Below are 13,891 nucleotides of genomic sequence, written 5' to 3' on the forward strand. Positions count from 1 at the left end.
TGCTCCGAAAACCTTGACCATCCGGGAAGTCTGGTCGCCCTACAAATGCGAAACCTACTGACATTGCCAATGCTTGTTTTTCATGCCCTTCAAGAGGTTGAAGAAAGAGTTGTCCTATTGAGTGAAGTCTGTTTTTTATGTCTTTCGACCACTCCTCACTAACCGGCACTTGTTGTCTTCTCGGTCACCCTAGCCAGTGTAACTACATACCCCACAATGCAAGTTCGCGATGATCGTACCGTATCCAATCAGTTAGCGCTAACTGAACATTGTGCCAAGCACATTCGCTGAAAAACAAGAGTCAACGACTAATAACGAAGGACCGCCAAGGATAGCCAACTGCGTCATGGAGCAGCAGGCGGTACCTGTCAGTGCGTTTCCATGGCACCTGGGCCTACCTCCATAGCTAATGACAGCCAACAAATTAAATCAGAGTGACGAGAACAGAAATGACATAATGAACAGCCAATCTAGATAATGCAGAAAAGGAAGTAACGTCCCCGCATCTGCCAATGGCTCACTTAGCATGATAGACGTTAGAACAAACGAATGAGAATTTTAGGCGAATGCTTGACGGATAAATACACCAATAACAGTCAAGAAAAAAAGTGGTTCATGCGTAACAATAGCCAATCGACACCGGCGCGGCCCCTGTGACGCGGAAGGCGGGTAGCAACAGTTGCCGGGGTGAGGACGGAGCGCCATAGCCACGGTAGCCCTGGCGACCAGAGCCCGGCAACGGGAGACAACAACAACAAGCCGGGGAGCGGCGCCCCGGCCCCAGCCGAGCACACCCCCCCATCGAAGAGGCGGAGCTTGGACCTATCTAGCCCCGCCCTCCTGAGACCCACCCCCCCGAAACCCAGTCTTGGGGGTCGCCCAGAGAGCCCCTACGGGGAGAGGTGAGAGATAGCAGGAAGTGAAGGGACTGGGAGCTGAGCCCCCGGGGGGAGGGTGGGCTGAGGTGGGGGTAGTCGCTGTTGTTATGGCGATACAAAATGGCGGCGAAGTACAAGATGTCGGCCAAGGGACGGTTACTATGGAAGCCAGAGGGCGAGTCGCCATGGCGATGGATGAAAGGACCACTATAAACACATAGGGGGAGGTTTACTATAAAATATGCGAAGGTGGGGACTATAGACTCAATAAAAGTGGTTGGTATAGAAACCGGGGTTTCGGTGATTAATCTGCATTGTCGGGTGTGTGTGTAATCAGTCAGAACTATTTTTGTCTCTTCGTTTTTGTGCATTCCACCTTTGACATTGCTTTAGCCCTATGCTTTTATTTTACAACCCAATGCTGTCTGGTATTTGTAGTCTTTATGCATACCGAGGAAGCACATTATACATTATTATTAGACTATCATGGGGACGCTTCGTAATGCAGCATTGCTTCCTTGCAGGAGCATATCTGTGCAATAAATATAAGAAGCAAGGGTTACCCAGGGCAGATCACCGCACTGAGCAAGTATGGTGACAGAGGTGTCATGGTAAGAGTTTAAGGACACCACGGAATTGGGATACTACACTCACCCATGGGATATGGTTCACAGTAGACGATAAGGAACTATGCGTTTCTGTCAGCTGCATGTTAGATGATCACGTTTCTAGAATCGACAGAGACCAGACAAGCACACTCAAAGGTTCGCGCAATCCAGTCACGAAGGGTGGGCAAGATTGTGAGGATCCGAGGAGTTGCAAACCATCCCACATTACTCTGTCAAGGGCCCACACGAGCGACTACAGTTTTTACCAATACCACTGCAAGGAATAGCAGCATTTCGAAGGACTGTGTATGCCTCAGGGAGATGTAATGCTGGAATTTAGTGTTTATTAAGTTATATGGTAGGACTTTAGAAAGTTGTAAGTTTCCAGTTTAACATAGGCTAATGATATATAGAAGTTCACGTTCTCGCAGTGCGTCACAATAAACAATGTGCTCAGGAAACAAGGAACAGTTATAACCTTAACCGTATTCACACAGGGACAGAAAGAATACTACAATACACAGTATTACTGGCAAAAAACACAAATCAGGCTTGTACAGTACAAAAACAGAGTAGTGGTTTGTGTTGATCATATCTGAAACAACAGGCAGAATCAGGCTGAAAATAAACCTGGTTGGTGCGCGTTAAATAATTCAATGAGGTACAAAGAAGATTCTAAATTGAGGAAGATGTTTTCCGGTTGGGTAGAGTTGGTATTGTCTAAAGTGGTAGGTAAGGAAAACAAGGCATGACATATTGGGAAGCAAAATATGAAATAGCAGCTGCTCCGTCAAACACATAGGATTCTGCAGATAGGCACTGTTGATTCTTTTTCTGGGTCTCGTGAATCTGTGTCGTCTTTGAAGAGCCTTCCTAGTGATCTAGTACAGCGAATCTTGTTGCAACAAGTAGAGTTCATAAAGTAGGGTTTCAAGTAGTCACTTGAAAAGCAATAACTTATTCAGGTAGGGGAAAGGTATCCCTCTATCTCACATCCAGAATAGCACCGATAAAAATGTTGGAGTTAATTTTTAACACTGTTTATTTTTTCTTCGGTATTTTATATAGCACGAACTTGACCCGAAGTTATCAGAGTGCTTTACATGAGCACCAGCTGCATTACAGGCGGACACATTCATGAGACAAGTATTGGCGAAGTTGCAGACAGAACCATGGTATCCAGCCTGACAAGTGAACCATGTGCAGCAGTTTAGAACATGGAAATGCACAACACATTACTGCCTGACATCACCGTGGTCCTCGAAATGTCAGTTATGCAAAGCAGAGGCCCTGGCTTTTTAAGACATGGTATCATAGCTTAAAAGCATGTATTATACCATTATACCCCAAGGGTCTCAGCAGCTGTCAACATTTCTCAACACCCTTTCCCAAGTACATTTCTGGGCTGTAAAGTCACCTGAATTATTCAGAATTTTATTGAGGCATAAAAGGTCCCCTCTAGAGTCAGCAGTCCGTGGGTCAGCATATTCTGATCACTCGCATAGAGAATGGCCAGGATTCCCTGTCCTTTCACACAAGTGAAACAATCACAAAGTCGCACATCAAAGTCAGGAAATCTGGATAAGCATGTCAGCTCGCAAGACAATGATTACTTCCAGTAAAACCTAGGTCTCCTTTTCCCGGCTTATGTTCCAATACAGAACTGTGCCCTTACATCTCAGAAATCATGAGGAATTGTAACCTCTCTTCACATTAGTATGTATGCACCTGTCATCACCGACCTGACTTTGGCTTGAAATGATTTTTCCAACCATTACTGTTTTCGCGCAGGGCCTCAAATGCATGTATGTTAGATGAAGCAGAGTTTTCTGTCCGTAAGAGTCAAAACAAGTCTTGTATTCTGGGACAAACTTGAGAAGTCACTTGTATTTAGTCGGGCTCTGCACACTGAGAAGCCCCATTTAATTGAAAAGCAAGGAACTTGGGGCTGATCATGTCAGTGAGTATATACTCCAGCTCCAGATCAACGTACTGATTAAAGGAGCGAACCACCATGTACACCTTTTCTGAAATAAACCACCTTCTTCTCCATTCTGTGGTAAATAAAAATACCGGACTGAATTTCATACGGAATCTTAAAATAAAGTAAATAGCTCAAAATAACAAGAGGCAGAATCCGTGGTATAAGAGGTTTTCTAATGGGCTTTATTCCATTCAAAATGGCCGACTCGAGTCGCGGCCTTCAGGTTCCGTCACCACGAGGGTTCAGGAAGTGAAGTACAATAATTTATTAACAGACATGTATTTTTATAATAATTACATTACAATGAAACGAATGTAGAAGGCGTAACATTTGATAAGAAAAGTGACAAAACAGTGACATAATCGAAACTAGGCGTAATAAGGAATAAAAGAAACATGATTGGTTAGAATTATCAGACATAGGTGGATCTATAAGATAATACTTGGCATAGATGCGCGCGCGGCAGCATGACGTGTAATTGACGTGCAACTAGGGGGTGAAGGGGACTTGACATTTAGCTCTACATGTGGAGACGAGAAGTCTGGGGGTCAAGTCAACCTAATCCCAAATCATATCTAACATCCTATGTTTAAAGAACTATGTTATCCACAAGGAAGAGACTCTCGGACAGAATCTATTCTATACTGACTGTGTACGTGTACAAGCGTCTAAGTGTCTATATGAGATGCGAGGGATAGAAAACTTTCCATGGCAACAGGGCTATGAATCACTTGCAGGAGGACGGAAAGGCTGAGTCCTTTGCTTGTGAGCTAAAGGAAATGTTTACCTAAATCACTGGACAGGAATGCATCGGCTGGAGAGCAAAATAGATAATTCGAAGGTGAAATACAACTTCTTGGCAGACAGGCGAAAACTGGCCGAGGCAGGCACCGTTAGCTGCACAGGGAGTAGGACAAAGTTCATGGATACAGATGCGAGCTCAAGCTGAAGCTGTCAGAGACAGAGAGCAGGGAAAGGCTTGAGGACAGAATCGGGCCTACTTGCCTGAACTGTAAAAATGAAGTAACTTAGCCATATAAAGTCGGTGGCCTTTCATACTTAGAAATCGAATATCCAACCCTGTGATGGCGGATCTGACAGAGAACATGTCGACGGTAGACACACATATGTTTGCGTCTTAGAAACTGGAACTGGAGGGAACATACATGTACTTGTAACATGCATATAGAACCGTTGGGGTCCAAGATAGGGGACATAACTGATCAGGAAAATCCACATTTCCACATTCCCTCCTTGTCCCCTTCTTGCCCTTCACGAGACATCAATCTTCATCATTCCATTAATTTGCTCATGGAGCATCATTTCTTCTTCCTTCCGGCATTCTGAACGGGACCTGTGATGTGGAATGCATGATGTGGCACACAGACCACAAATCGCTGGTCCACCTTGCAGGCATAAACAACAACTGAAGAGCATAAGAAGGCCAATACCTAGGAAGGATAAAACTCTCCATCCCCAGGCTGATATCACACTCCAAAACCACCCGGACCACGTCCAAGTGCCTGGATTTTCGTGTATCTGGCTTACAATCTTATGAAGGCGTGTTATAGCTTTATATACAGATGGCGAATTTTCTGGTATGAATATGCAGCAGCTGGATCCGATGACCCTGCAAGCTCCGCCCCTATCGGCCAGGATGACGTCAAGGACAAGACGATTCTGGAGAACAACAATTCTCATCACTGATTGTTCCTCTGTCAGATTGCCTAGGGCGGCTATAGTCTCGTTTACTACAGCTTCAAGAGTCTTGGTGAGTCTGCGTATCAGCTTACTATTTGATATTGTACCTATATAGGGAAAGATACCTTTATTGAAATCTACATACTTGTCCCATGCTGTCTCAGTATAATCGACAACTGGGAGATCTCTTTGCTCTCTATTGTGTACTAAATGAACATTTCGATAATAATCAGGGGGAGCTAGGAAAACAGGTGGCAAAAGGAATGCTATGTAACAGGTACCATCCCAATCTAGAGGCAGACGCATATATGCCGTCTGACCACATATGAAGTAAGAATGGCGAGAAGCTCTAAATGAAGATTTACCTTGATCACTATATTCTACTGTGGTAACGCATTGGCTATGGCCCATATGTATGGAACCAACTTTTCTTACACATAATTCACCCTTAACTGGAAATACTGACATAGTGGGCAGAATTAGTTCAACTTCGGATTTGACATTCAGAATCATAAGATTAGGCGTAAAATTACCTAATTTATACACTTCATTTTCTAAATCAGTTCCTGTTCTACTGGGGTGACCCTCCTTATTAGGGTGACAGACTTTGAATAAAACTAGATTCAGATTTCCCCATATCCAATGTTGTTGATAAACTGCTGTGTCTGGGTCTATGGAATTTAATAAACTAAACCATGCTCCACAGGAGCCATTGTGTGTGAACGGATGTGGAAAGAAAGGCAGAACTCCTTTGTTATTCTGATAGGGAGGAAGTCGGCCACACACCCAACAATTGGTCGCATTACTAGTCTGATGGGAATGATGTAACATACTAATGAAGGTGTTATTGCGCAGCGCAAGTCTATAAGATAATTCATGTGGCGGTAGGTCACTAAAAGAATGTTCTGCAGCAACATTATAAACATGTCTAGAGATAGGATGATATATGTGCAAAATCACACTCGTAATAATTACTAAAATACTCAATAAAAACAAAATTAATAATGTCCTCATACAGTAGCTACGCAGTGATTTACAATACGCCTGTCGTTTCAACATTTCTCGGGTATTTTCTCTACTCAGGTCCAAGGGATACATGTCGGAGACAATTCAACCGCTTCACCTTGGAGAGGACTTAAACAATCAAATTGCTCGACTGTTTGGGCCTAAGCTTTAATTTATAGCACTGAGAGTCATTCTGTTCAACAAAAGGAAGTTTTGAATCAGTCTGTGAGGGAGTGCAGGGCACAGTGTCTATATCTGAAGGTAGTCCATGAAATTTTTTGACGTGACTTGAATGAATCCACCCTTTACGTCCCTCGATCTTCACGGCTGTTCTTGTGGTCAACAGGACCAACTTGGGTGCTTTCCACCTGGGCTCCAGTTGACTTTTCCTGTCGAAATTTCTCACAAAGACAAGATTACCCGGAACAACGTCATGGGGTTTCGCCTCAGTGTTGTCGGGAAAGGCTGCAGCTACCTGTGAACGAGAAGATTGTAGTGCAGACATCAAGGAAGCCAAGTAATCTGTCAGCATGTTACAGTCAATGTCAGTTATTTTGCGTGGTATAGGCGTCCCCCACATATTCGGTGGTCTACCAAAGATCACCTCATACGGGGATAGCCCTGTTCTAGAGTGTGCTACCATTCTCATGTAAAAGAGTGCAACTGGTAATGCTACTATCCAGTCGACACCTTTCTCTCTACATATTTTGGACAGTCTGATTTTCAGTGTCTGGTTATGTCTTTCTACGAGACCTGCTGCCTCGGGGTGTCGGACACAGTGGAATTTCCACTGATATCCCAACAAGAGTGAGACATGTTTCATTAATTCGGATGAGAAAGGCTGACCGTTATCTGAATATACAACACGTGGTAAACCGTACCGTGGGAAGAATTCTCGAACTAGCTGCTTGGCAGTAGTCGGGGCAGTGTAATCTGATACGGGATACGCCTCTGTCCAACGGGAGAGAGCGCAGACAACTACGAGGACATATTTGAATCCTCGACAACGTTCCATCTGAATATAATCCATCTGGAGGACTTCAAAAGGATGGTCAGGAGGCTGAAATCCACCCTGCTCTACGGGAACACTCTTTCCTGGATTAAACTGACAACATATCATACAGGTACGAACTTTTTGTTTAGCTGCTGCTCGTAAATGTTTGTTGAACCAAATGTGCTGAATGCTGTCTAGCATAGCCTTCTCTCCTAAATGTGCTGGACTGTGAACTGTAGCTATAATGGCTTGAACCATGGAATCAGGGAGAAACCATACAGATTTCTCCTTCGTCATCCATCCTTGATCTGTCTGGATCCCTCCTAGTTCAGTCCACTTCTTTATTTCTTCTGCTGTGGCATGTGTCTGTATGTCAATTACGTCAAGTGTGGGATCCTTAATTGTCATACACTGTGTTGGTGTCTGAACTATTGGCTTTGTCATGTCTAATGTGCGATTCTGAGCAGTCTGTTTAGCTGTTCTGTCAGCTAAATCATTGCCTTGAGAAATGGTATCAGTAACCTTCGTGTGTGCTTTACATTTCATAATCGATATAGCAGTGGGTAGATGTATTGCGTCTAACAAAGCATGAATGAGGGGCCCGTGCTGAATGTGGGCACCATGGGACGTTAGATAACCTCTCTCTCGCCACAGCACGCCGAAGTCGTGTACAACTCCGAATGCATAACGTGAGTCAGTGTATACATTAACTTTCTTATTTGTGGCTTGAATACAGGCTTGCGTTAGAGCAATAAGTTCTGCTGCTTGGGCTGACAGAGTATCTATACAATGTGTCTCAATAACTTCAGTGTCTGTTGTGACTGCATACGCGGCCACTAAATCTCCTGTACTTGCTCTCATGCATGAGCCGTCTACATACAACGTCAGGTCTGGATCTAACAATGGAACGTCTGTCAAGTCTTGTCTAGGTTTCGTCTTTATTTCAATGATTTCAACACAATCATGAGCTAGTGGGTCTGTTCCAATTACAGGTAATAGTGTAGCAGGATTCAATGTATTACACCGTCGGATCTCTATGTGTGGTTGAAACAATGTCAGTTCATAACCGGTAAGTCTTGCTATGGTCAAGTGTTGTGTTTGTGTTCGGTTCACAAGAACCTCTACTGCATGTGGTACTTGAACTGTCAATGGGTGTCCTAATACTATGGCATCGCTTTGTCTGATTGCTAAAGCTGTCGCTGCCACTGATTTCAGGCATGCAGGCAAAGCCTGAGCTACGGGATCTAATGTACTGGAAAAATAAGCACATGGCTTGCATGATCCTGCTTGATCCTGAGTGAGTACTGACAAGGCAGTACCTTCGCGTTCTGTAACAAAGAGTGTAAAAGGTTTGCTATAACATGGTGTTGCTAAAACAGGTGCTTGACATAAAGCTTCCTTTAGGCTTTCAAAAGCTTGTGTATGTTCCTGAGTCCAAGGGAGAACAGTCGATGTGGCTGCCTCCTGTGTGGTTAACTGAATGAGTGGTTTTGCTAGAAATGCGTACTGAGGGATCCACTGCCTACAATATGAAGTGAGGCCTATGAAAGCCCGCACCTCCTTTTGTGTCTGGGGTATTGACATGTTAGCAATTAACTGGATGCGATCTGGTGTAAGCTGCCTTCCCTCCTTGGACAGCGAGTGACCAAGATAAATAACTCGCTGAACACAGAATTGCAGCTTAGAAGGGGACACCTTGTGCCCCTTGTCGGCTAGGAAATGTAAAACTGTCAGAGAAGCTTTTTCACATTCTGGCTCGCTTCTCGCGGTGATCAGCAGATCATCGACATATTGAAGCAGTGCAGTATTGACTGGCATGTGGATACTGTCAAGTTCTCGTTTCAATGCTTGGCTGTAGATGCTGGGGCTTTCTGTAAATCCTTGAGGAGCGCGTGAGAATTTAAAGCTGCGCCCATTTAAACTGAATCCGAACAAGTATTGGCTTTCCGGATCTATTGGGACGCTGAAAAAGGCATTCTTGAGATCAATTACAGTAAAGAATGTTGCTTCGGAATCAATTGCTGTCAACAATGATGATATATCAGGGACCACAGGGAATTGTGGTACAATACACTTGTTTAGTTCACGCAAATCAATAACCAATCGGTATACTGGCGGAGCAGTAGGATCAGTTCGTTTAAGAATCGGAATTATCGGTGAATTACATACATTGGAGTCTGTTTCTACAACTACTCCCTGGGCAATCAGCTCATCAATGATTTTCAACAAAGCCACTACAGCATCATGCGGTAACTTGTATTGTCGCATTCGTGGTAGTACCACTCCTGCTTTCAATGTAACTCGATAGGGTGTAATGTTCATGCAGCCAACATCCGTAGGGCCTTGTGCCCATAGATGTACTGGTAAAGTCTGTAGTCGGGGATCCATGTCTCTGGACACATAGTGACCTTTAAAATCACGTAAAAACAACCTTACTCCTTCCGGAGAACAACATATTATGGCTCCTAGTGCTTTCAGAGTCTTAATTCCTAACAGATTTTCTGGGCATGATTTAGTAAGCAATAAATCTGTAGTTCGTGTCAAAGGTCCTATCGTAAGTGGTAGAGGCTGTGATACTTCATTAACAATAGGTTTTCCTGAAAAACCAAGGGAAACATTTTGAGAGCCTGAGAGGGGTGCCCCTGGAACTTCACTACGTTTTATGGTTGTTCGACTTGCCCCTGTATCGAGTAAGAATTTTCTATCTTGAACTAATAATTCACTATGTACATAAGGTCCTTCTTGATCTACAGGAATCTCGATAAGCGGTAAGTCAACTTCCCTCTCTAGGCTGGTTCATGCGTAACGCTGATACTCAGGGTATTCATACTGTGCAGTCTGATACATTTGTCGTGTTGTGGTTTGTGTGGCAGTAGCAGGCAACGGTGGTGCAGCTGGCACAAACTGTATGGGTTGCTGTGAGGCTGGCATGGACTGTTGCTGAACTGGCATGGACTGTCCATGCTGCATAGCTCCTTGTTCATTCTGATCTTGTCTAACTAATCGTGGTCTCTCCTTTGCAATACCTGTAGCTATATTACGTTTCAGGACTGGACAATCGTGTACATAATGGCCTAGTTGTTTACAGTAATTGCAGGTTCCTTTTACAGGAACTGCAGAATCACCAGAATGTGTCACACCCTTTTTGTGACCATCTGCTGGTACTGTCTGAGAAACTAGCATTTTCATTTTTGTATCCTTCATGCGTCTATGCTCGTGTTCTTGTTCATCCCTAATTCTATTGTGATGATACTGTAACATTTGTAGCATTTGCGACGGAGTGTTACTTTGCCAGGTACTCTCGAATTTCAATATTCTATTCTTCACTGGAGGCAATGCATTTTCCACTAATTTTGTCACAAATAAATGTGGATATGAGTCACTACTTGCTTTTATACCACTATTTATACCAAAACATTTTTCAAATCGAGCATAATAATCGCTTGTGTCTTCATCTTGCTTTTGTTTACAGGCTGTGATTGCACCCCAATCTTCCTTTTTTGTAGTTAATAAACGTGGCAGTACCTGTACTAGTAAACCTGGTAATAGTTTAACTTTATCCCCGAGCCCTGAACCTGCAGCTCGGCCCCTTTCTTCCTCTGCTAATGCTGTCCAGTCTATCTTTTGGTCTCCCACTTCCCACTCTTTTTCTTTCAGTTTTTCATATATGCCAGCAGGCAAAAGCACCTTTAATATCGTCATAATATCAGGAAAGGTGTACTCTCCCATCAGTAACATGTCTTTAATTTCTCGGTGGAAACCCGCTGGGTCTTTGTCATGACTAGGTACTACTTTTTTCATTTCTAATAATTCCATTTTTGATATGGGTGTGTAAACAAATACACGGTGAAACTCATTGTCTTCGCCTTTTATTGGGTGCACTTCTCGTAGGGGATTTTGTCTATCCATATAGTACGACGCTCTTTCTCTGTGGGGCAGCGAGAGAGAATCCGGACTTACAAAAAGGACATACTGCTTACGTGACACTAATATCTCTTTAATTAGCTTGTTACTAGAACCTCTCCATCTGTTCGTGAGTAGTTCCGTTAATATATCAGGTAAAGGACCAGGGTCAGCATGTTGGCTCTTATATAATATGAGGAGTTGCTGAATCATATATATTCCAGCTAAACGTTGTTCATCTGTACTGAGGTTGAGAAACGTGTGTGCTACGGTCTCATCACCGTATTTTTCAGGACTAACAATCCAGTGAACGGCTGATCTGGCTAATTCTTGCTCATCTATGGAATCGAGGAGGTGATAACCTCTTCGTTCTCGTAGTATTTTATCTGCGGCTTGAAACGAATGTTCAGGAGACTTCAGATTCATTACAGGCGTCGGATACGTTCTGCTATTATTTGGACATACAGAGTGTATTGGATCAGAAAAACATCTAGTATTTTCACAAGATCTTCCTCTGCCTACATAGGCTATGGTCTCTGACTGTCTTGCAGAGTTCCCTGATTCGGACACTTCATCTTGCTCAAACTCGTCTGTTCCCAATCTTTCTTCATGAATACGCTCTATTTCTTTACGGATTTTTCGGCACATGGCTATTATACAATTTTGCTTATCGTGTCTCCCTTCTGATATATTCTGACTCCAACTTGTAAGAATAAGCATTGCATTCGGGTCTACCCCCGGACGATCTTGATTTCTGATTACACAGTTTATGAGGAAACGTAACAGTTCCCCCTGTATCTCTACTTTCTGGAATTCCATAGCTCTGTTAATACATCCTGGATCTCGTCCTGTTTGAACAAAATGATATATGTTATCTAGATGCGTAGTCATCCCTGGTAACCTTGCTAAATACTCTGCGGCTCGCCTGATACGTAATGATGCCAGGACCATCTCGTCCTCTTTACCAACCACTGGGTCATATCTACAATTTACAAGGAGTTCCTTAAGCGTACGTTCACTTACGAATTTAGGTGTACGTGAATGCGCTGACTCTTGAAAAACAAGTTTATTTATTCTGGGTGGTGTAAAGGTACTGCTAGCACCTCCCGTGGCCCCATCTGGGGCGTCGGGTGTGAATGGATTCGTTGAACGTGACACAGCAACTATGGGTGTCGATACCCCTATAGGATCGACTGCGGAGACAGATGCGGAAACAGATGTGCTTGCCGAAGCTTGTATCGGGACTTGCTGTTGCACGGGGACAGATACCTGATCCTGACGTTGAACCCCTCCGCCAGACAGTCTATGTGGTGTGGCGTTAGCATACTCGGGAGCTGCATCGTCTAGATATGAGGAAAGAAAAACATCTTCTGCGGTTCTGGGATGCCCCTTTGGATGTACCTTAATTGGAAATAATGGGGGTGGCAAGTCTTTTGGCATCTCTGTAACAGCCTTAGGTAGTCCTTCGGCTAGAAGGGGATACATACCATTCATAAGAGCATTTCTTTGTCTATTCACTTGTTCTGATTTCACTCGGATACCTTCCTCAATTAATAGATTTTCTTGAACTTTATTTGAACTTTCTTTACTCCTCTCTTCTTGTCTACGTGCTTTTTCTGTTCGTCTATGAGATTCTTTACGCCATAACTCAACAGCGTCTTTCTGTGACTGTCTGACCTTTCTTTTCCATAACTCTTCCTCCACTTTCATGATGCACTCTGCATCCCAGGTTCCCGCTATGGGCCACCTTTGACTTTCCGGTAATCCTTTGGTATAATCTACCCATAGATCAAGAAACAATATGGCATCTAAGCCATGTTTATGGTACATAAAATGCCCTGGGGTGTCCCTAGGAGGAATAGGAACCGCTTCTTCAAGCACCCCTTTTCTGGTAGTAATCTGTCTTAACTTCGAGAAGAGCGGCATATTGACAACTGATCTGATACTTACTCTTGAATTTTCTTAATACGAAAAACACCATAAATGAACAGTGAACAATGAACAGTCATTCATACCACAATATGCAAGACATTTCTGAATACTTTAAACATTAAACATTAAACATTATAACAATGATCGACAATGATGACAGTCTGCCTAACTAATCACCACGCTGAATTCTTGACAATAACTGAATACTTCGGAATACTTGATATACTGCTAAACAGTACATATACACTGCTAAACAGTGCAGACCGGATTTGTGTACCCAAATCCGTCTTGACCGGCACAACCTATGTGCGCGTCAACACGCCTCCCCGGCGATGGTACTCACCGAGTAGCTCCTTGAAACGGAAGGCCTCAGAGAATGGACAGGACTCGATAACTGCGGACATCGGACCCTCTGGACGTCGGGATTTCGGAAAACCTGGTGGGCCTCTGTATACCTCGGATCTTGCTCTCTCAGCTAGGCTCTGGTCGGGATACTTCGCACTTCTCACCGCCTCGTCTGGGTTGATCGCAGCCTCAGTCGCCCCCGCTTGACCGGAGGGAGCTTACAGGAAATCCTGCTGGTACGCGTTTATGGTCCGTCCAGCTGTGGCAGGAGACCGGGCCTGCAACGCACCGCCGGCGCGTGAGATGAGAAAGTGTCCCTGTTCGGGCGCCATTATGTGGTAAATAAAAATACCGGACTGAATTTCATACGGAATCTTAAAATAAAGTAAATAGCTCAAAATAACAAGAGGCAGAATCCGTGGTATAAGAGGTTTTCTAATGGGCTTTATTCCATTCAAAATGGCCGACTCGAGTCGCGGCCTTCAGGTTCCGTCACCACGAGGGTTCAGGAAGTGAAGTACAATAATTTATTAACAGACAT

At 43.8% G+C, this 13,891-nt stretch overlaps 1 protein-coding gene across 7 annotated transcripts in view; it reads left to right on the plus strand.

Annotated features, from left to right (window-relative positions):
• The first annotated feature begins 646 nt into the window (after positions 1–646).
• The window catches only part of RFX1 (regulatory factor X1), a 549,504-nt gene continuing 536,259 nt past the window's right edge, over positions 647–13,891 (plus strand). For 3 of the 7 annotated variants that reach the window (XM_085600474.1, XM_085600477.1, XM_085600480.1), the window contains exon 1: positions 647–902. The gene's annotated coding sequence lies outside the window, so the exon portion shown is untranslated. Of the gene's footprint in view, positions 903–7,145; positions 7,301–8,162; positions 8,240–13,891 lie in introns of those variants that run through there. The other 4 variants (XM_085600478.1, XM_085600479.1, XM_085600475.1 and 1 more) reach the window with 3 other exon arrangements.

This window comes from Triturus cristatus, chromosome 4_2 (genome assembly GCF_964204655.1).
Source record: "Triturus cristatus chromosome 4_2, aTriCri1.1, whole genome shotgun sequence".
In the NCBI taxonomy this organism is placed as follows: Eukaryota; Metazoa; Chordata; class Amphibia; order Caudata; family Salamandridae; genus Triturus; species Triturus cristatus.